General features: G+C 39.1%; 1 long non-coding RNA gene across 1 annotated transcript in view; it reads left to right on the top strand.

Annotated features, from left to right (window-relative positions):
* The window catches only part of LOC139594897 (uncharacterized), a 156,391-nt gene that overhangs the window by 71,555 nt on the left and 64,618 nt on the right, over nucleotides 1-20,218 (top strand). Inside the window, exon 2 of the long non-coding RNA XR_011680770.1 lies at nucleotides 16,239-16,387. This is a non-coding gene — a long non-coding RNA (uncharacterized lncRNA). The remainder of the gene's footprint in view (nucleotides 1-16,238; nucleotides 16,388-20,218) is intronic.

The raw sequence follows: 20,218 nt of genomic DNA, 5'->3' as shown, positions 1-20,218 counted from the left end.
AGAAAACATGACTTCCAAGGCCATAGTTATTCCCTGTCCATCACAGCAAACTAATTAATGTATTTCCATTCCCTTTGGAATGTGCTGTTCAGGTGATTTTGCTTTTTTTGCCTTGAAAAATAATTGCTTTCATGAATATGCAAGGTTTGGTCTTTAACTGCTGAGGCCCCATTACAAAGTTCAGATACTTTTTCACTCTAAATATCCATTTTGCTTATCAACATCTTGTATGCAGTTTGTCAGTTCATATTATTCATCAACCAAATTTGCATATGATATTAGTTTAAAAAGCCCACAACAAGAAGTCCCCTAGGATTCTCACATGAACGTTAAAGCAAATGTGATGCATCTGAGAGGATGCATTTTGAAGTGGTAAAGTCTAATTTTAATTACAGTGAGAGTGTATCCTGATATTTTTTCCCACTTGGACTTGATATGTATTTATAAAATGTGAAATAAAAGGTTTAAGTTAGGCACACAGGTTCCTACCTTCACAAAATGAGGTTAAATGTAGTTATTCCATGTGTGTGGACACTCCTATTTTCTTCTTTGTGCTCTGAAATTGTCTTAAATGATTTCTGATATGTGCTGGGAAATCTTTTCTGAAGATGGAGCAAAACCAGATCTGCCTTGGTGACCCAGCAGCATTTTGAGCAAGACAATGGAAAGAGCCTATCCCAGACTCCCTGCAGGCAGCAGCCTGGTTCATGGAGATGTTTTCTCTGTGAGTAGTGAGATCAAAGGTGATTTGTGACCTTCCACAAAGACCAGAAAGCAGCCTGGGTCTGGCAACATCAGCGTCCAGTAGGCTCAAACTGAAGTTCAAAAGCTAAGATGGAGCCCTATCTGCAATTTTTTTAGGTTTAGGTAGAAGAGGAAGAAGCTGAAAATTGTGCTTCCCTTGCTTCCTGCGTAGGAAACCTGGGGTGCAACTCAGTGAGGAGTTTTCCTTTGTCACAAATAGCAGAAAGAAAGGGCTAAAGATCTTTCTAACCTCTGCAGTCAGTGACCTTAAGATTTATTTTATGTGGTTGTCATAGGTTCATGGTGAACTCTGTTCTGTCCATGCCAGGTATATCTTTCTACAGCTGTCTTTGTGATACTGGGTTTTGTTTGGTCTAGAATCCTTACTAACAAAGAAATAACGTAACTAATACTTGGAATTTTTGTCCCTGCTGTTTGCTAGATTAATTTTTTTTATTGAGTCTCCAGACACATCTGTCTAGCTCTGCTGAAGTGCAGTGTTTATAGTATGGCTGCAATTCTCATATTTTTGTGGCTTCTGTTTTGCAAATAGGGTGACACTGGTAGCTCATATGCAGTTTTCAAGTAATAATGTTACTCTGTGTGCATTCCAGCAAGTCTGGCCAAGTGTATTTCCTCTGTGAGATCACAGACTACTGTGCACAGCCTTCACTTCCTTCTTCAACTTGCTTTTATTTCTTTCTTTGTCTCTCCTGTTTTTAAAAAACTACTTTGTGAACTGCATTTAGTTTCTTAATTACTGATGATCACTATGTTTTTAATGTATGTACTGTCCTTTTTTTTTCTGCTGCAGATAAAATGAAATTTCAATTGCTGCAGATGTTGCTTCCTTCTGGAATGACTTTGAGTAGTGGCTGTCTCTTTACTGCCCTAGATGTATGGGCCAAAATCTGACTGTTATAAAAATGCCTTTTTTTTTTTTGATAAAGTATTCTACTAGTATCAAATTGAAAAGCAAAACTGTTTGATCAACATTTTTGTTGATCAATGAAATTTCCATAATATTCTAGTTATTGTGATTTTGGTCAAAAACATTTGACTTTTGTTTGTTGATAGTCAGATACTTTTTGCTCTCTTGTTTATTTCAATTAAGTGGTGTATGTTGGGAGGGAAACTGTAGCATATTGTCATTATTCAGGCAAATTCCTAATATGTCATGCTTTCAATTTTGTGAAAAAAATTTTCATTTTGCATGTTTTTCTCTGAAAGTCTGTTTGCTCTATGTATGAAAGCATTGTAAGATGTCCTTGTTGTGTGAAGTTAACAAAAGAATTATTTTCAACATTGAAAAATACCGTGGTTTATGCAAGATCTTAGAAGTTGCATAATCTAGTGTTTAAGAACTGGCTGAAGATTTGAGATAAGGTGGATCAGTTTACCACTTGAGTGTGGATTTGCTGTTTGGATGAGGGCTGCTTCTGCTTCATTTCCTTACTGCAGTGTGTTTACAGTGACACAGGGTGCTGTGATTAATGTTTGCCAGGTGCTCTAATACTGCTGTGAAGGGAGATATCTAAATATTAGCAGTATCCAACAGAGTACCAGTGTGTCTGAGAAGCAGAGAATCTGATTGTAGAAATGTTCAATGACTCTGAGCATGAGTATACAACAATGCACTGGCAGAAGAAGCTTCTTCACATTTGATAAACCCCTCAAAAATGAGATTTCATCATATTTAAAGGGATAGTGGTAACTGTGCTTATCTACATCATATCTGTCTTGATAATTCCCAATAATCTCTTGGTCTGAGGGTCCTCCAGGTTAATCTGCACATGGCAACAAAATATACACCTCAATTTAGGTGAACACTGGCCATGAGAGTCGAGCAAAAGGAACCTATATCCTTCACCTAATATTTATGCCCTTCTCACATCATCTGCTCCAGATCAAGTCCCCAGCTGTATGTAGGGCTGGTGATATTGGCCTTGGCTAAGTGTTCACCTGCTCCTGTCTCAGTCCTCTGTGTACAGATACCTGTAGTGTATAAGAGACCCTTTTCCAACCTAGACCATTTCAGTGCTCTAGAACACAGTTTTGCTATATGTTGTAGAAATTATCAGAGTGCATTTCTAATAGAAGAATGCACTTTTTCTATAGAAAGTCTATGTTCTGGACCAGGAAATCATTAAAGCTTTGAGGAAGCAAAATGGGCTCCTAGTATGTGTTTAAAAAACCCCCAAAAGATAGATTGTTTTGGCAATACCTCTGTCTCAGTAATTAGCTTAGAAAATATTCCTGTGAATATTAGCTGTAGCAGAGAGTTGCTAAATTAAATCTGAATTGTTAAATGTCCTGGAAAATGGAGGGGGAAAAAGTCTGTTGTCTTAACATGCCCTTGGATGTATTTAACAGCTTTTACTGTTATGAATTGCTTCTAGAAGGCCAAATGACATGCCCAGGTATTTCCTTAAGAGCTTTTTCAGTTTCCTGAGTCTGGCATTTTGCAGTAGCATTGCTCCAAGCATTTAATTGGTCTCCCTTTTGTATATCTGGCAATTCTCTCCATAAGTTCAAACTTTTTGTTTGCATTACCTCCCACTCTCAGTAACAGGAGATGTATATCTGCAAATACTTTTATTTTTTAATTTTATTTTTTTTTTTACTCCATTCTTGCATGTTAAACAACTTGGGAGACTCCAGAGCCAGTCAGGCCATTTCTACACCCTGGTGCTAACTAATCTTGTGCTCTTTGGCTGTGAAAATTTCACATTTGGGCAGAATAACTTGGCAGAATTTTCAAGCATGTTGACTGTTCTCATATTCAACTGTGGAAGTAATCTCACACAGGGAGGCATGGTTTCATGTCTGCTCTGGGACCTGGAACTATCAGCACCTGTTTATACCTATGGAAAAACTTGTTAAAGTCTGCACCGTTCTTCACGGGCTCAGTGTTAAATCCTGTGGTGGCAATGCCCAAAGCTGCAGCTTTGAACACAACCTTCTCTCTGAAAATGCTTCTCAGATTTGTTCTTAATTAATGTCTTCAAAGTTGAAGTTTGCCACTTTCTCAGTGAGCTCTTTTTGCTCAGGAGTCTGCCACTTAGCTCAGTAACATTAAACGCTGCTGTCAAAAGCTGATTGATTGCTGCTTTCCATGAAGTTGGACACAGGCCACCCAGTGGGTGATACTTTTGCACTTTTCCATGTTCCTCTATTTCTGGCTCCTTGATGATAATTTCTTGTCTACTTCTCTAGGTCTGTGCAGAGTTACTGGAGCTACACAGATTAAACCCTCATTAGGTTGCCTCCTTTATATATTCCTCACCTCTGGATCCTTCTAAACTTTTTTGTATGCTGCATTTCTAAAGGTTTATTTTTCTCCTTTTTATTTTAGACACAGTGTTTTGCAAAACTGTGCAACAGAAAAGAAATATGCTGCCAAGTGGAACGCAATGCTCTGTGAACGGCACAGAGAACATAGGACCTGGGGGGGTCTCATGTGCATTTCTGCAAAACAGCAACAGCAGCAATCAGGGATGTCCTGCAGCTTCTTCCAGCTTCTCTGGGGATGGTCTATGAGCTTTCCATCACAAAGGCTTTTTTCAATGTTTCTACCTTTTCTGTTACAATTTTCTCTTAAACAATATGCCTGTATGATACAAATGGAGGATGAGTTGCCTTTATCCCTCATGGAGCTGCTTATAGAGGAACAACTTTGCCTTTAGGGGAAAGTTCCATCTGGATGGTGGGTGCAGTTAGAGATTGTTCATTTGCATGCTAGAAATCAGTTTCACTGGCTATTTTACTGTCCATCTTTATATTCCAGCAAGAGTAGGAGATTGATAAAGGTCCTGTCTCTCATTGTATGAGCAAGCTGGATGCCACATGGATGTTGCTTTAAAAATATCTGCAAAGACTTCAAACAAAAACTTAGATTCTTTACCCTAAGCTCCAAAGGCCATGTCTTTTATGAAAAAGCCCAGAGGAGGCTCCTATCATTAGAGGCAGTAAGTTTAACAAATTTATTCAGATGTTCATAGGAACAAAACAGCACCAGAAAGCTATAAATTCATGAGTTTTAGAGAACTCACTACAATGAGGGTGGAAGTGATCATGGTAAACTACATCTGAATGCAGTATTCTGTTTCTACTCCTTTAAATTGACTTGGCAAAGATATGTGATATTCACTATTAGGATAAAATTATGTGAAACAGCTGCACTGACTGAAGATTAATTATCCTTTACACTGCTGACATTAACCCTACCTGTCATCAGGGCAACGGGAGGAGTTGCCTGCTCATCATGTCATTTTGAGAACACATTTACTACCACTGTTATTTTAAATTATCATAAAACATGACTGAAAATGGAGACTGTCACTTGTGGTTTTCTATCAACACTTTATGATGATCAAATATCTTAGATTTTTAAAACAGAGGGGAAAATGCTAGTAGTCATCAGTTAGACTTTGGGGTTCCCACAGGGCATGTACACCTTTGATATCCTATAAGTGACTTAGGTGAATCTGAGATTGTGTCATAAAAAATCCCCAAGACCAGAAAGCTGATTCTGCTTTCTATAGAAATAGAAATAAATAGCTGGTGTGCCTTGAAGAGACTAGGATGTCTTGCTGGTTTCATTGAAAGGCTGCTTTAGTTTCATTTTTCTATTTCTGTTCCAATAATAATCATGAGGTAAATACTTACCCCAGGGCTGGACTGCCCTAACAGAAACCAGGACCTGGCCCAACGTGAGGCACAGAGCTGCCCTGTGGGTCTGCTGTCATGCACTCAGGTGAGATGAGTGTCTGTCACTCTCTGGCTGTGCTGTCTGGCTCCAGACCTCTGAGAAAGATGTGTGGGTTGTGGGAGCTCTGCTAGTGAAAGGTGTCATGCTGGCAGCCTGGGGGTGGAGAGTCCTGGGCCTCTGCCAGCCCGGTGACATAATATATTGAGGAATGTTACTCTGATTCCTCCTGTGTTGTGGGGAGAGTATCCAGGGCTTATCTCCAGATACAGGGAGTGGGGAGGCCAAAAAGGGCTCTCTAGGCTTTGCTGAGACCTCCATTGCAGGACATGGTGTTTTTGCATCTAAAAGTTGGCCACAAATTTCTAGAGGTCAACCCACAGCAAGGGTGGGATTCCATCCAGAGGGGCTTGAGTGGTGGGTTGGTGCAAACCTCCTGAATTTCAACAAGGCCCAGAGCAAGGTCTGGCACCTGGGTGGAGGGAGTCCCAAATCCAAATAGAGGCTGGGTAGAGCATGGATTGAGAGCAGCCCTGTGGGAAGAATTAGAGGGTGTTGATTGATGAGAAAGTCAAGATGACCTGGCCATGTGCCCTTGCAGCCCAGAAAGCCAACAGAATCCTGGGCCTCATCAAAAGCAGTGTCACCTGCTGATCAAGGGAGGGGATTCTGCTGCTGTTGTCTTGTGAGCTCCGACCTGGAGCTCTGCATCCAGCTCTGGTAGGGAGAAGATGGGTAAGAAGAATGGGGACCTGTTAGAGTGGGTCTAGGGGAGGGCCAGGAAAGATGCTCAGAGGGCTGGAGTGCCTCTCCTGTGTAGGCAGGCTGGGGGAGTTGAAATTGTTCAGCCTGGAGAAGATCAGGCTCTGGGGAGAACTAAGAGTACCTTTCAGTATCTGAAGAGAGTTCCAAGAGAGCTGGGGAGTGACTTTTTTTAGGGCCATGTAGTGACAGGACCAGGTCTAACAGGCTTAAAGGGACAGAGGGTAGATTTCAGTTAGATATGAGCTAGAAATCCTTTACTGTGAAGAGAGAGACACTAGCAAAAGTTACCCAGAGAAGCTGTGAGTGGCCCATCCCTGGAAGTGTTCAAGGCCAGGTTGGATGGGGCTTTGAACAGCTTCATCTAGTGCAAAGTGTCCCTTCCATTAGCAAGCAGTTTGGAACTAGCTGATCTTTGAGTCCCTTTCCAACCCAAACCATTCTATGAACGTTTTATAATCCCACAGAATTCTCAGTAGGAAGCAGGAAAGTGGCAGTGGTAATAAGAAATGAACATATAGCTCTCTGTATAAAAGTAATGCTAAATTTTCATCTCCTCTGTCAATTTTAACATGATTTTTGGGCATTTTTCACTGTTAAATCTCCATGTGGGATGTTAGAAAAGTCATGGGCTTTCCAATTTGTGCACTAAAACTTCTCCCTGTAAAGAGAAGAAAAACATTTGTTTGTAGAGAAATAGCATTTTTAACTTCTGACAGGCTGGAGTAGCCAATTCCCTAGTTTGCAACAGTGAGCTAATTAGAATATGGAAACCATGAAGAAATATCAAGTGTTAACTTGATTAAATTGGAAATGGGGCTGCCCACCTGTTCATCTAAATATAAATGACTCTGCAACATGACCCGACAGTCGTTAGAGGTGGGTAAAGCCAGCAGAAGCTTCCACTGAGCCCTGGCTTGGGCTGGACTCTCTGTCCATGAATGAGGGCAAGCCAAGGAAGGCAGAAGCCTGCAGGAATGTCTTGGCACTGCTTCCTGGCTCCCCCAGTGACCTTAGATACATATCACTTTATGTAATATTTTTTTCAAATGTGTATAGTCAGCTCTAACAGCTTGTTGATCCCAGCTAAGCTCTTTGGCTTGGCTCTGCTGTCAAATGTTCTTGTTTTCCTGGGTCTAGTAAGCTGTGTGGCTTGAAGCTAGGGGAGCTTCCTAAATATTACGGAAATGAACTCAAAAGCTCCATTGTGATCACTTGTTGAAATAGCTCTTAGTGCACCAGGATTTCCTGATGCTGAGGAGCTAAATGACTTTGATTTGGTGCAGAACCTTGCCAAGCAAATCTGCCTCCAGATCTTTTCCAGTGCTAGAGGTGTCTTACAGAAGTTCCTTTAAACAACTTCACACCCTCCTTCTCAATAGAATTGAATCTGCATAATCCACGTGAAATCTTTTGACTTGGACATTGAATCTCAATTCTTCTCTGTTTAGTGGGTGATAGTCACCATCCCTGTACTACTAATTAGCTCTTTGAGTCCTGACACTAAACTTCTGTGGATGGTGTATCTGCCAATTGCATCTCAAAGCAAAGCTTTGAAGTGCTCTTGTTAATTCCACACATTCCTCTCAGCCACATCTACTGTGTTGCTGTCCTGCAGGTATTTTCCTCTGCTCTGCTGTTTGTTCCCTGAAAGACAGGCTTATTTCTTCTTGTGCCTAGCATATGCATTTTTTGTAGGGCTGCCAAGTGTTAAATATCTGCTTTGGTGCAGTAATGTTATGTTCCTGCTGTAGCTCTGCCTTGCTGCAGTGATCCTCCCTTGCTTGATCTTGAGCCTGCTAGGGTGCACTGGCCAGCAGCTTCTTCTTTGAATATGCTTTATTTCCTTTCCCAGGAGTCCTAATTTGAAGAAGCAGCCCACCTTCTAATGATACTATAGAGCTTGACTGTTGCTTGCAATTAATGGTGTGTTGACATTGAAAATCTGTCTCCACTCCAATTTTATACATTTTATTTATATACATCATATATTGCATTTGTTGCTGAATTAAAAACTGTGTTCCTAATGACTTCCATGGCAATTTTGAAATAGCTGTCTATATTGCATAAATAGCAAGCTTTTCAGCTCACAAGTGATTTACATCTTCCCAAGTTGCATGATTTCTTTGTTAGGCTTATTAAAAATTCTCAAAGGGCACTTTATTTTTACCTCCCTTCCCTTTCCCTGCCATTGTATCTGTAATTCAGTGCTCTCAGAAGCCACAGGGGAATGGCAACCCTTCACAAGCAGCCAGGCTGACAATAAGTAGTGCTGGCTCCAAGTCCTACCCCTGTGCCTTTGCTACAATTACACCTTGCCTCTGCTCTGCAGTGTCCTGCTTGTTTGTTCCTGGACCTCTTCTAAACAAGAATTAAAGGCATAAAAATGAATTGTGCCAAGAGCTCTCCTTTATAGTGATTTTATTCTGAGGGGAACTGTGTTAGAGATTAGCCTTTTGGGCCATAAAACTTTCAAATCTCTTAAGCTGGATGTGAATTCCAGTTTCCTGAGGTAAATAAATACAACTTTCCAATCCTGTTCCATCCACCTGCCAAGACTGGGTCTATAAGGGCAGCCAAAATCTATTATTGGTTTACACTGGTGTGAATCTTCTGACGTTAAAGGTTGAATCTGTGTAACTGAGAGTGGAATTTGGCTCGTGGCCTTGGTATCCTACATGGCATGGGTGAAAGCATACAGTTGAGACCAGAGATAACAAGGTGGGGGAAGTGATAGGGAAAAAAAGGTACTAAAAAGGGCTGTATATGGGCATGTGAGCATTGGAGTTTGTGTAAATGCTCTGACTGCTTATTTCTCCTTTGCTTATTAATAAACCTGCATAAACTCCTTATACTAAATAAAATATTTGTGTTTTTAGGTTTTGAGTTATCACTTCCTTCCAGCAGGATAACCATGTTTTTCTGGAAGTCTTTGACAATATGTACATGAAAGCCAGTATGTTAATGTTTTTCTGTAACATGGTGAATGTTTGGGTGTCAACTTTGCCAGTTTGTGCAGCGTGAATCCGCACTTGGTAGTGGTTAGAACTGAGGAACTGAGGTTCTATTATAATAGAGAATTGTGAGAAGTAACTGTTGCTTTTCTCTTTCTTGCTGACTTTTTGTTCCTGTGTTCCCTTTTTTGCTTTTTACTATGACATCTTTAGATGATCTCATCATCTTTTCAGCAGAATGCATCTCTGTTCCACCAAGAAAATCCAGTAGCCTTTTTTTAAAGGTTATTTTAGATAATGTTAGAAGCCATGAGTTTGAGAAACTCTATTAAGAAAAAATTGTAATAATGGTTTCTTAGAGAAAAAATATTTTGGCTATGGAAAGAACACTTGTGTATAGAAACAATTCAAAGAAATAATACTGTTTTATTCTGGAGAAAATAGAGAATAATAGGAATGGCCACTTAATGATAATTTTAGCTCAGTAAATTCAGTTTTCACTTGCACTGTTTTAAGTATGAAGCAACTCCATTGAACCAAAAGGAATTGAGATTTATGTGCTGTTAGTCTCTTTGCTGTTGACTTTCTTTACACGTTTACTGGTGATTTTGTCACAAAGCTCAGCAATTTTGAATAATGTCCATGAGAAATGAGGGTTATTCTAAACTATAATACAAGAGGGCATCCAGGGCCAAAGTGGTTATCTGTATGTTGAGTACTGTTTGTCAGAGCACCAAAGTTCTTTGATAGGCAGGAGAGTGATACCTAATATAGTAACTGGAGCAGGTTCTTGGCCCAGTGGAGGAAGGGCTGCATTGTGCATGTGGAAGTCACTTGAAATCTGTGGAGTCTTTAGTAAGTGGACTGAAAACCGTTTCTCTCACCCTCTTTGTCCAGCATTGAAGATTAGAGTCAGTCTCAAGGTTTTAAAAATAGGAATTGTGATTTCACATGGTGTCTTGGTGAGCTTAAATCTCAATGAATCAACTCCTGCTTTTGTTTTAGCCTCAATTTTTTGTTGTTTGGTATTTGAAAAGTAATTGCTTTCATTAAGGCTTTTTTTCTGAATCTTGTGCTGGTACAAAAATCTGTCTTTAAGTCTGAAATTCATTTCCTCAAAAATGTTATTAGGGTGTTTCTGGATTTGTGGGTGTTTAGATCAGATTGTTAATAAATTTGCCTTAGAAGCTGTTTTACATTCCTTTGGGACTTCAGAATTTGGGATTGTTATTAGATATTTCCTGTCTGACTCTGAAAGAGGGCAGGAAACTGAAAACAGAAGGGAATACTTGAGGGAACAGCTGTCCTAATAGTCCCACGGGATTTCTTCTGAAAACCTGGCTGTCCAGACTCTGAGATGGATGAACATCTTCTGTCATCTGAGCCTGCCTAACAAAAATGGTGAATTGTGTTGGGAAACAGTAAAAGCTGGATAATTCTATTAGGAATGAGGAAGAAAAAGAAAAAGGCTGGGTCAGAGCAAAGCACCAAAGCTGCCTTCAGCTCTGCTTTTCAAAGGCTACTATGCAAAGACTTTCTAAAGTTCTGCCTCCAGTCCTTGGTGTGTTACAGGAGATGTGCAAGAAGAGTGGCTTTTTCTGTTGGTTTGGAGTTTTTTTGGTTTTGTTTGTTTGGGTTTTTTTCTTGAATTTCTCTGCAAATTTTACACAGTGCCGTAATCCTGTGCTTTTTGAGGAAAAAGTTCACATTTCAATGGACACAGAGCTACTAAGTAGGCAAAGGTCTGACTACATTAAAGATTAAACCATTGGGACTTTGATTTTATTTCTTGATAGACATAAAAAATTAAAACAACACAAGAGTGACTTCTGCATGCATTATTCCTCTCCTTATCTGTGAAGCTGATGTCAAGATCTAACCATTCTGTAATGTTACATAGCACACTTGGGCTTTTTTCCTTCTATTTTTTTCATCAGCATGAGCTTTGTTTTAGGTCAGTAGTGAGGGTATGAAATCAGGAGATACGAGGAATGATCTGCATTTGATCAGTACATGGCAAGTAACACCATTCTGGCTTATGCTATGGATCAGGGTGACAAAACGGCCCTCAGTGGCATGAGAAATCCTGTCCTGGGGAAGGCTGGTGTCTCTGCAGCTCAGGGCTCCAGCCCAGGGAAGGTGCAGGGCAGTGCCCATGGAGTAGGAAGGGGATGTGGGAAGGTGCTGGTCCCCGGGCTGTCCTGGGGCTAGTGGCACACAGCAGTAACTTGATCTCTGGGCAGTGGGGCTTGTTTGAGAGCTGGCACTGTTGAAAAGTTACACACTGCTTCAGCTGGAAAAATACGACATCGAGACGCTCATAGCAATGATTACTAGAAAAACTTTACATTTACCCACTTACTAGTTTATGCAGAAAATTTGGTGTTCAGACAAAAAAAACCTGTTTCTGGAGAGGTGATCAGATTTAAAAGGCAAGAGAGGATATGGGAGATCGTGTTTCAATATCTACTGAATAATCATCACCCTGTAACTTATTGTGGGAGTTTTAAAGCCTATGTTTGGGGTGGAGATGAAGAGCAGCAGAGGTAGTGTGAAGTGTTATGATGTTTTGAATTGTCTATCTAGTATAGATTTTTAGTTTTATATTCTTAACTGATGATTTCTTTGGTATTAAGGCTCAATTTAAATATGGTGTAGTGTCTATTAAGTAATTAAAGAAAATCTGTAAATTTATTTAACCTATTAGTGCAAAACAATGAAGTTTCTCTGGTACAAACTATGACTGAAGATACTGATGTGTATTAAATGAGTAGGACAACATGGGAATCAGGAGAGTGAACTCCAAGTAGCCTGTGATCTTAATGGAAAAACTGTGGGGCATGTGCAACACTACTCACAGGTTTCCTTTGTTAAGCTTTGTATTGTAATGGATACCTGGTGCCAAGGAAACTGGCTGCTGCCTTCACGGGATCAACTCCCAACTAATAAGTGACCCCCTTCATTTTCCTTCTGTGGGCTTTTTTTTTTTTTCTTCCAGCTCTCTGTTCTCTCCTTGTATTTTCCTTTTTTTCTTTAGCTGTTGAGATGAGAGCATGAAGTATGCAGACAAAGTATACCAAGCAGACTTTAAACTTCTGGAGTAACTGTTTACAGGGTCAGGCTGTGCTTTCATGTATAACTCATACTCAGGTATGAAATGTTAAATGGCTTTGTGTAAGAATCCTACTATTGTTAAAACCAGGGAAAGCTTTGCTATGTCTTCTTTGATTATAAAACTGTCTTGTTCTTCTTCTCAACTTTCTGGTAAGTTGAGTAAAGTGTTCACCAGGTAACACAGCTGCAGGGAAAGTTCTCCTAAGCTTGTGAAGTTGATAATTTGTCTTTTAGAAAAGTATTATGACAAATGATAAGGTAAGCTCCATGTCACTGCTTGCAAAATTTGAATTGCTGCAAGCAAAGCATCCAGCAGAGCTGCTGAATAGGATGGTGTAAGACTTGGCACTGCTGATTTTTTGCAGCTTTTGCCAGGCTCTTTCGTGACTTTTCTTCCTATGATATGAATTTTGTCTTTTGCAACTCTCTTAGAAATAAATGGGAAATTAAGTAGTGAGCAATGTTGTTTTAGCTGCCTTTAGGCTGCTGAGCTGCTAGGCAACAAAAAGAACTTTTGAAGTAACTCCTTTAAAGTAATCACAAATATTTAAACGTTTTTGTCTTGTTTTAGTTTTAGGGATAAGGTAAGGAAGAAGAGCGAGAATCTAAGCCTCTTCTCACAACCATATAATCTGCATTCATCTGTTAATGTCTTTTAAAATAAGGGGACTATGGCACTACCTTGGACAAAATGTCTAAGTACCTGGGTGGCTAAGGATTTGGTGAGAATAGTATTTCATTTAATTCATTGTATAGAAGCAGTTACTGCATGCAAAGAACCATAATCCATGAGGGTAGTTCTGGAACTGGGCTTAAATCTCTTTTGCCAAAACTGTCATCTTTTGAACAGGTATTTTTTCCTGTATATTGGTATGACATAATTAAGGAATGAATCATGAACACTTTTAATTGGGTTGAAAAGTTTTTTGTTGAAAAAAAAGGATAAGTTTTTTTTTCTAATGGAGAAAGCTTTTTGGATGTGTTTTGCAGTTGAGATTTTGTTAGTTGAGATCAAAAGCTTTTTGTGGCAAATTTAAGTATCCAGGAGTAAAAAATAATACATTAGTTATTCTTAAACAGATATACTTTAATTTTTCATAAACTTTTCATCGTGACCGCAAATGCAAATAGATCAATTTGTGCATTCTGTACAACTTGTCATTCAGTATAAAAGATTATGCTGCTGGCAAGGTAACTTTTCCCTGCAGCTGGAATACAATAAGGGTTTTATTTGTTTGTGACATGAATTTTGACTGATTCCAGGGACCCAGTTTAATGACTGAATTCCGAATCTCTTGGTACTGTAAAGAGTCTAATCTATAACAGCCCCTATGAGACAAAACCAAGGTTAAGAATAGGAAGCTTTCTAACTCTTTTCTGTTTTAGGTCAGTATCCTAAACATCTAGTTGGCTCAGGGAATTGTTAGTATAGTTGCTTTCACCTGTAAGTGACCAGTGTGGATATTACTAGGCTTGATAACATCTAAAAACTGTTGGTGTGTGTGGAGTAAATTAGGAAATCTCAGCTTCTCCTGGACAGGGACGTGTGGTGCAGGAGCTGTTTTCACAACTGGCAGCTCTGTTGCCACTTGTGTTGCACTGAGTGGATGAAAATAAGCACCCTGCTGGCCTCTGGATGTCATTCCTTGAGTCAGGCCTTAAAGGCTTCAGTGAGGGAATAGTGTGAGCTCCCCTGTTTTGTACCGATTTGGGAATATCCACCTCTAAGGCTCTGGTTAGGCAAATGTCACATGATACCTAAGCCAGGGATTCCCTTTCCCTGATGGAGTATTCCAGCAAGGGAATCATATGGATCCAGGAGGTCACATACTTAAAGCAAATGCCAGAGCTTTTGGCAGATTAGGCTTTTTGCAAAGGCAGCTGGTTTTGTTTCCTTCCTGGTACTCATGGTTGGCTGGCATCCCTCTTCCCTGGGAGCACCAGTAACATGGAGTAGACACTCCTGTGCTTTTAGATTCAGTGTCCATCAAAGTTGGTAGCACTAGCAATCAAGGCCCTTAGTTTCTCAGCCTGACAGTATTTTTAGGAAGCTGATGGAATGTGGCTTGTCATCTAATGCGTTGATGCTTTGCCAAATGTCAGGTCCCCGGACCAGCCACCCAAGTCCCTCTACCAACTGTCACCCTGCCCTGCAGAAAGTGCAATGCCATGGAGTCAGCTACTCCATGAAGGATTAACAGCCTCTGCCAGCATGCTCTAATTAAACAGCTATATACACAACAGCTGGGAAAAATTCATCAATCACACAATGTTTATTATTGGAATTTAAACACCTTATAACTAATGCATAGATTTGCATTGATTAGCATATCCTGGAAGGAACAAGTGGTGCCAGCCCCATGTGTCTGGGCATTTTAAATGCTTGTATCTCTTGTACTGTCACCCACCTGCCTTTGGTTTGTTAACCATAGTGAAAGGGTTGATCAGCTTTGCAGCTAGGCTGGGTCAACATCTGTAGAACTGTGATGCTGAACACTACAAGGAATTCTAAACTTGCTTTGTCTCATGGTCTGTGGTATATTTGTGTTTGTCAATCTTCCAGGCATGTGAACAGGACTCTTGGTTGAGTCACACTTGAGCAAATAAGTAGCAATGCAGCAAATACTAGATTAGTTGCAAAGACTTAGAACCATGGTTAGTTTATAAACAAGCTCAATTTATTTCTCTGAGCATTAGGCTGTCTAATGTGCCAGTAGTGCAGTGGTGTGTGTCCTTTTGTAATATGAGGAGGCTATGTGGCAGTCAAACCACTGGAAAACTTAATGTATGAAACACTTTCTAAGCTTTTGAAGATGGTCATGTAAAAATATGCTTATGTGCACTCACACTTGTTTCTCTTATTAAAAAAAAAGCCATGGAATATACATCTTTGCCTGATTCAGAAGCAAATTTTTCTATTTCTGTCAACATTTACAAGGGCTTCAATAATATGAGTACAGATAGAGTTCTGAAGCATTTGATCCACATGTTCATGGCTACTGCAAGGTCTGAGGTCTCACTTAAGCCCTCCAAACTTTTGACGTTCTTCCTAGAACCATTATATCCAAACTAAATGGAGCAAACTTTATTGTTAGAACTCTAATACAACATCCTTCTCCAAGGCATGAAACTGAAGATGCAGAAAAGAGCAAGCAAGAAGTTAACTTCAAGGTTCTCAACCTCATGGTCTTCAGTGCTCATGAAATGGTACTTAGAGAATCATATGCTTGGTAAGCTGGTAGTAATTGCTTTTCCTCATCTAAAAAAAAAAAAAAAACTTGAAAATGCTGAGTGGCACTGATAGAGTTTGAAAAATATATTGATAGGTAGGCTCTCAAAAATCAGGTTACTTGTGAATGAGAAAAATTTTATTGCTTTAATTAAAGAAAATGGTATCCAGTCCCGGAATACTTTTATGGCACAGTAAGCACTGGCATTTGTATTTGTCTGTGGTAGGATCTCATTCTGCCTTTTAGCACAGCAGAAATATGGTCATTGTGTAGGAAGTCTGCTGGCTCTATTTTAAATAATGAAATTAAAACCCAATATAGGGTGCAGGGATCTGACTCCTCAAAGATAAGATTACCAGTCAACACTTCATGGCTGGAGTAGAAACTGTTTAACTGTTTTGGTTGGTATTTTAAATTAACTTATAGTTCAAACCTTGAATGTTGCAGACACTGTGCAGACATTTGATGAGGCATCGTAACAAACTCTCACTACTTTATACTTAAGAAAAATAACAGTTTTAATTAATAAGTCTGACCTCTCATTCAAGATGAAGACAGAAAGTGTGTCTAGAGAAGAGCAAAGCAGAATTTATTATTTCTCACCTAATGACTTGGCATTCATGACAGCTGGTGTTCATGAGGGAATTCAGGAAGTTGAGGAACTCTTCCTCAAAGGGGTGTGGGGAACAGAGTTCATTCACCATGTTGCTCTCTTTCTTTTGACAGGTCCTTTGCTACCCTTTGAGCATGGCCCAGACCTTTGAGAATACCAAGAAGAAAAAGAATAATTCCAATGGGTATTTCAGAGATTCTGCTGTCAGATGCTTTACTGCTTTCACACAGGCTCAATCCTGACATTACTGACTTGAGTAAAGGTAAGATGATATACTTGTTTTGTTGTTTTTCTCATGTACAAACTGGATGTGGTTTTAGATTTGCCACAAAGTACTACTGGGATTGGCAGCAGCAAAACAAAAATCCATGAACTGTTTATTGATGCACAGTGTACACAATGTAAATGCTTCATGCCCTTTGTGACAGCTGATGGAGATTGCAGTCACAGCCAAGCTGAATCTCCACTTCCATGGACAGATGTGCAGGCACAATGTGCCCTGGTATTTAGGTATATTGAGTTCCCTGCCTTGGACCAGGAGGCACTTGCTTGATTATGGGTGAGGCAGATCTACTAATAGCTGCACTTAGGTTTTGTGCTCAAACTATGGTAATTTATTTCTGACATTTCCTCCTTAAACTGCTCCATCACACGTTCATGTGTACTGGAGTGTGTCAGTCCTGACCCTGGTGCATGCAGCTCCGAAGGCTCCATGTGTGTTAGAGGATGAGACAGAGGGGTTTTAAAATGTCAGCCTTTACTGCACTGAAGGGTTTGACTTTAATGCCATTCTTGCAATATTTCTTCTAATTAAGAAGAGTGAGGAATACTACTAATTCAGCAGTAAAGTTAATTAGCACAGACTATAAATGTTTATTTGTTTTTTAATAGCAACAAATGCATTATAAATTACTCCTGTGTTCATCTATTGTAAAATCCTGCTGTTAGAGTAATTTGTAACCATAGCTTTTTCTTACAATAGTTGTTGGCATTGCAAAAGCATGAATATGATTTTGGTGTTGATTGTGGAATAACCATGTTAAGCCTTAAACCTGCTAAATTCTTAACTAGTTCTGTGAAAAAGATTAAAATAAATTTCATGTGTATTGATGGATATTGAACTGCTTAATGTAATCTTTATTTACAACCAGAAACCTGCTTTTGCAGGCATTTCAAATCTGAAATAGATATGTTTTTCCTAAACACAGATTTATTACATCTAAACTCTATGAACTTTATGATAATTCTTGACTTTTCAAATAAGTGTGGAAGTAGAACTTCTAGTTTTATCTGTTAGATTGACTGGAATTTCACAGATGCTTATGGAAACTTGATAGCAAACTTTAAATTATTTATAGGCTTTTATAATATTATTTGGTAGCAAGTACTGTTTTTATAGCATTGGTAGGTGTTACCTAATAGTTTCAAAGTGAATATTGGTGAATATTTGACCTAAAATCTTAATCTTTTAATTTACCCCTTAATGCTGTTCTGCAGTTCGTACTTTTTGAAGTAGCACAATCCTGGAATGAAAAGATGCCTTTTAGTCCTGCTTCATTCAGGACAAACACTTTGTACTGCACTTAATCCCATCTGAGATGAGGGGCGCTTAAGAGATTCAGGTTTAAGACATATGTAATGAAGAGGGAAAATAATGTGCAATTTCTGCTGTAGGTGATTTCCTTAGAGGAATATCTTTCAGAGGAAGATAGAGAACTGAGAGATAGTTTGGATTTCTAGAGTGGGAACCTTCAGTAGGAATGGAAGACAGAGTATTTTGAAAATGGCTAAAAGAGGGCTGGTTTGGGGGAATGGAGGCATTATGGGCAGACAGAAAGGTTATACATACCTAATTCACCTAGCACTAGAAAACTGACAAATTGCCATCTCATACTGTCTTTTTTTTTCCTTTTGTTTTAAGTCAACTTTGCCCTTGGGTGTTCTGAGAGAGAAATCTTGATTCTTAATACTGTAATCAATGCTATCATCTTTTCTGCAACTCCAGTATTTTATAGTCTTTTCAGTCTTGATGCTGGTCAAACTTTATTGAGCCACTTAAATTGATTAAGGATTTTCCAATTATGCAACATCATCTCTAATGCAATGAATCTGGTGACATAACCATCTTAGTGTTATTTCTGACTCAGGAAGAAAATTTGGAAGATTATCCAGCTGTTGATAGGTTGGCTTCTCTATTGGTGATATTCCCATGGAGAAACAAATAGTGTATGGAAAGAAGTGAACTCTTTCTTTTTTGGGAACAAGAGGAACAAAAGCCTTATATGCACACTCAGATATACTGTTGGAGACACTGAAATGTCACCATAACGGCTGAATATGATTTACTTGCGCAGCAAAAGCTCTTCTGGGGAGTTGTGACTTCGGTATGAAAATCAGAGAATCTACTGCACATTTTTCAGGATATTCTCTGCATAAGGCATGGGGTTTTTTTTCAGTATTCTCTGCATAAAGCATGTATTTTCTGAGGATTTCTGAGTAAACATGTTTTTTCTTTAATAAGTGTGCTTCTAACACATACGATTATTTTTGAACTTTAATCTTGGCTTCTGAATGCACTATGTATAACTTGAGTTTCTGCAATAGTTCCCAGAAGGGAGTTACTTGGTTGCTGAGGAAATAATGTCTTAGTGAGGTTCTCTTTTATTAGCCATTGCCTGCTTTATACTTTTCACGAAGATATTTGCAAATGTCTCATTAAAAAAACAGTTCCAAAAGAGTGGAAAGGTGGTGTCTGATCTAACCCTCAGTGAAGAATCCTGGACTGCAGACTCATTAATTCCAAATGGTGTAGAATAACCTGTAAAGCTATGGATTATGTTTTCTTAGATTTAGAAGACTAGATGCAGCTCTGACAGAGGCATAGTTGCTTCACATTTTCTTGGATGTTAAAAAAAAAATCCCTGGTGTTAAAGCTGCATTTAGTTTGAATATTGACATTGGACTGTGAGGAGGATTAGGGGAAGAGGAGCAGAACACTGTGACAGGAAATTTTCAGACCCCTAGCAAAAGCTGATATCCTTTACTCCAGCCTTAGTGAATATCTGGGTCCTTAGGAAAAGGGCTTAATTTCATGAAGAAGAAAAAGTACTCACTGAGTTTAAAAGCTGGTGTATGTTACTGAGGAAAGCTTGGGGCAGTAGGTAGGTTTGAGGTGGACTTTTAAAAATCAGTGGGCTATGAGCTTGCTTTGCTCTTCATGTGGTTATCTCTGCATTTTTGCAATCAAGAGCTTTTTTTCAATCAATGTATTGATGACAAAGTCAGTTGAATTTTTATGTCCTGGACTGTTTGTGTTGCTGGGCCCTAAAACAACTCTTGCTGTTTTGTTCTTGCTCTTTCTCGTCTTTCATGTAGAATGATTCTCTCAATGCTTGGCTCACCATTCACAGAATTAAAATGGTGGCTAATAATCATCATATGATACCTTGGGTATAAAATGTGTGTGTCCAGATATTTCTGTCCTCCAGCTCTGTTAGATTCTGTTGCCTTTAGCTGTGATTCCCTTGAAACAAATTGGTCATTGAAACATATCCAATCTATTGTGAATTTTCTTGAAAATTGCATCCTAAAATTTCAGTTTTATACATTTGAAAAGGTTGAATTATTTGCTACACAAATTGGAAATACTCTGTTTTAAGTAATAGCATAATGTCATTACTCAGTGTGTTATTGCCTGCCTTTAAGCTTAGAAAAACAGATATTTGGCACAGGAGAGAACAATAATATATAGTGCCTTTGTACATTTTCAGAGGGGATTTCCCATTCGTGTGTAGGTGTGGTTCTACCTTTCCAAGTTTGATAAAGTCAGCATTGAGAGCTGAGATATTTTTATCACTCTTATAAAGGAGAATATATTAGAAAAACTTTGAGTGCATGTGTCTGTTGAATTTTCAGGCTCACACATCTCAGAGGCTCAGTGCAGCTGGTCTAAATATTCATTCTTTGGCTGTATTTAAGGTCAGCATTGCTGTGAGTTAAAATGAAGGAATAACACACTGCTCAGGCTGCAAACTCCAGACTTGAGATTTTCACCTATGGAAATGTTTATATTTTATTTCTGCTGTAATTCTAA

Source organism: Agelaius tricolor, unplaced genomic scaffold (genome assembly GCF_023055355.1).
Source record: "Agelaius tricolor isolate 1412-34295 unplaced genomic scaffold, bAgeTri1.0.p SCAF_12, whole genome shotgun sequence".
NCBI classification, from domain to species: Eukaryota; Metazoa; Chordata; class Aves; order Passeriformes; family Icteridae; genus Agelaius; species Agelaius tricolor.
The sequence above is the reverse complement of the archived record's forward strand: the minus strand, read 5'-3'. Positions and strand labels throughout refer to the sequence as shown.